A 4268-nucleotide genomic window follows, 5' to 3' on the forward strand; every position below is an offset into this window, starting at 1 on the left:
TAAAGCTGGAAGATCTTTTCCAGTTCTCTGCATGAATCTTTTAACTTTACGAACGATCATAGCCATGTTCCATTTTAAATCCATAATTTCTAGATCATCTGGATCTATCTGATCATCCTCATCTGTTAAATCACTTGAGGCAATTTTACTACACACTAAGTTTTCATATGAAGAAATAAAAGCCGTCAGAAAAGCAAAGTTTTTCTCAGCTTTCTTCATATTAACACTAGGTGGTGTAGCAAATGGATTGGTATTAGTTGAACTTCTAGAACCACCCGAATTACCAGTAGAGTAGAAACAAACTTTTGGATCATTAAACATAGTTGATTCTTTTTCACTTGCCGCATGAGTAAAAAAAGCAGTGATTGGAGAGATTGTTGAACTAAGAAGCATACTTCCACCATAGAAAGCTGGATCTTGATTTTCTTTGGAGGATTTTTGACACTTAAGATTATATTCTCTAGCTTCGATCTTTTGTAGAAATTCAAGTGCCGTCAAGTCTTCATTCAGAAAATAATCATTCTCTTTCAAAACCATTAGAAATGTTGAGTAGGAACTTGGAAGCACACTTTTAATAGTGTCAATTTTATCTCTTTCAGAAATTTCCATTTTCAACTTGTCCATTTCAGCAATTAAATGACTAAATCTTGTAGTCATCTCTTCAACTGTTTCTCCTTTCAATAAATTAAAGTTTCGAAACTGAAACTTGAGCATCACTTTCTTACTCTCAGCTGTGTTTCCCATGCTTCTCATACGCAGATGTTGAAATAAAGACGCACATCTCTTGATACTACCAACTTGATAAAAGATATTTTCTGGTAATGCCATAGTCAAAGTAGAATATGCTTTTATCTCGATTTCTAAAGCTTTCTTCTCTTCTTGTGAGTATTGAGAAACAGCTTTAGGAGTATATCCAGTAGTATCATCACTAATCATTGGTGCAACATAAACTTCATCAAGACAATAAGAGCAGTCAGGATGAACCAATCCCAAATGTGCACGAAACCGAGGTTCCCACTTGGCAAAGTCACTGAACTTCATCAATCTTGGACATTTAGAATGTGAACCTATCTCGGTATCAAGTTGCAACATCTGTTGCATCAACATGTTTTGAGACGCTAATGCATACATGCCGGCCATCTTTGAAAAGTTTCAAAAAATTAAAGGTTTAACTAATAAGAATTAAGATTTAACGAACTGTAACTGTAGCGAACTGCAAACAGTTGTAGCGAACTGTAACAGTTATAGCGAATCAATCCTTAACGAAGTTAAGACTGATCAACAACGAAGTACCTTAACGAATGAGGTAAATGTTTTAGCGAATCAAAAGTCAACTTAACGAGTCAACTTAACGAATCACAAATAAGGTTAACGAATCACCCAAATGGCGAAACAGATAACGAATGAGATGAATGTTTAACGAATCACAAGTCAAGTTAACGAATTGACCAAACGAATTGACCAAGTCAACTTAACGAATTAACCAAACGAATTGACCAAGTCAACTAAATGAATTGACCAAACGAATTACAAAGGATTAGTTTAGCAAATTAGATGGTAATCAGTAACGAATCGCCAACATAAACTTAGCGAATCACTAAGGAATGTTTAGCGAATCAGCTACAGTGGATTAGCGAATCACACTATAGCGAATCAGGTTATTACAACCGTTTGTAACAAACTCTGACACCTTATGCCACGTGGCAAAGGTTGTTATGACACAAATCCCAAGAAGAACACGTGTCACACGAATCAGTTAATCTAGTTAACGAACTAGATAACACGAATCAATAACTCACACGAACTGGCTAACGAACAAGGTAGCGAAGTAACACTGTTGATAACGAATCACCAAGAAACATATAGCGAATCACCAGGAAGAAGATAACGAATCAAGTTCATCTTCAAATCTTCAAACTAATTTCCAGAAATTATGAACATTAACCCAGAAACCCAGAAATACCAAATTCGTAATACAACCTCGTTACTCAACCAAATTGCACAAATAACCAATAAAAATTCTCGTAAACCAATTCCGAATCCAATACACACTATCTCGTAATCAATTCACACCAATTGTCTAACCAATTTTTACCAAAACAAAACCTCTGTTTCGGACTTAAACCGAAACCAAAACCAAACCACACAAATTCAATCCAAACCTCAATTCCTCTAATCCAAACCTCTACAATACCATAACCAACACGAATTCCATTCAATCCGTCCATAATTTGACCAAAATAAACTCAAATTGATTCAAAATCAAACAAAACCAAAAAACTTAATAATAATAACAATAACAATAACACTTAAAACACCAAATCAAGTGTAAAGAGCACCAACAGCTCTGATACCACTTGTTTGATCCTGTAATACCAATCGATAACAATAACAGATCTCAGATATGTGAATATCCTATTAGTACTAGATCTAGCTCATAATTAACACCGATTCAGTGTTGTACATATATGTATATATATTATCAATACATTAGTAGTATAATATTAAGGTGAAGCTTGAAAGAGATCTGGACAGCAAAACTTCCCAAAAACGTTTTTCAAAACTTTTTAACTTAAAGTGAACAGTAGTTCACTATAGATAGAATGCGACCTGGTTCGCTAACATCCACTAGCGAACCAGCTTCCCCTTCGTTACATAATTTAACATAATAAACCACCCCCTGATTCGTTAACATCCCCTAACGAATCAGGAGGGAATACATTATAATGTCTTAGTTCGCTAACATCCTTAGCGAACTAGACTTAACCTTAACAAACTAGTCTTAGTTCGCTAACATCCCTAGCGAACTAGACTTAATCTTAACAAACTAGTTAAATATAAACATTAAATATTACATTAATTATCAAATAAACATTAACGATAAATACAAAGACTCCAGACGCAAAACCGTGCACTAACACGTTTCAAGTAACTTAAAGACAAAGAGCTCAAGACGAGGGGGTGTCTGTTAGTGCACGGTTTTGTGTCTTGAGTCTTTGTAATTATCGTTAACGTATTTGTTTTATGTTTAATTTAATAAACAATTAAGTTATTCTCTAGTTCGTTATATGTAATGTCTAGTTCGTTAAGGTTGTTTAGCGAACTAAGACTTAAGCTTATTCCCTCCTGATTCTTTAGGGGATGTTAACGAATCAGGGGGTGATTCGTCTTATTTATGTATGTAACGAAGTAGTGTCTGGTTCGCTAGGGAATGTTAGCGAACCAGACCTATCTTCTATTTATAGTGAACTCTGTTCACAGTTTAATTAATGTTTTGGGAGAATTAATTAACGAAACCCTGTCCAAACTCTCTCTCGATCTTCATCCTAATATTATACAACTACTTATACATATATACTGATAATACATATACATATATAACAAACATAATTATGAGCTAGATCTATATTAAGGTATTAATCAGATTAACACAGATTCGAGATCTGTTATTGTTATTGGATTGATACCACGGGTTCCAACACTTTCAAAGAATTATTATAGTCAATTGCTCTGAAGCCTCCTCAAGCAATTGATGTAAATGAAGAAGATGATGTTCTCGAGGAACCAGCCAATGATCTCATTCCACGGAAACGCAGAAAGAAAGATCCGAGATTGGACGTGCTGGTTCCTGAAACTTAAACAACAACCACAACAAAAACAACAACAACAATCACAAACACTAGCCTACAGCAACCAACTCACCAACCTGAGTCATATACTCCAGAGACTCAAGTTGAACCAAGTTCATCCACTACAGAGCCACTGATTCAAGATCAGATGTTTGATGATTTTGCTCATGATTTTTATTTTGAGTCATATGTTCCACACACTGATGAGGCTGATATACCATTCACTTATGCTCCCTCTGGCTCATATGGCACAGTAAACCAAGGTCAGTCAAGTTCTGGTGTTCCTGATAAGGTTGCTCGGATTCTTTCCATGCAAGAAAAATTTCTATAGAACAAAGGTAAGGGTATTGTACTTCAAGATGCTCCAGTTGATGTACAAGCTCTTCAACGTCGAGTCTTTGAAATCGAACAAGACTCTGTCGTTAAAGATGTACGAATTCAAGAATTGGAAGCCAGTAACACTGATAAAGATTCCAATATTAAAGAGCTTCAATCCAACATGGGAGAACTAACTGCTATATATCTAGACCTACAACAAAAACTCGTTTAGAAGTTTGGAGATGAATTCAAAAGCAATAATGGTGTAACTTCAAAGATGCCCAACGTTGATCAAGGTGGTAGCTCTACTATTCATCCAGC

The sequence above is a fragment of the Bidens hawaiensis genome, unplaced genomic scaffold, assembly GCF_021521415.1.
Source record: "Bidens hawaiensis isolate Kalapana, Puna unplaced genomic scaffold, B.hawaiensis_p1.1 tig00016806_1, whole genome shotgun sequence".
Lineage (NCBI taxonomy): Eukaryota > Viridiplantae > Streptophyta > Magnoliopsida > Asterales > Asteraceae > Bidens > Bidens hawaiensis.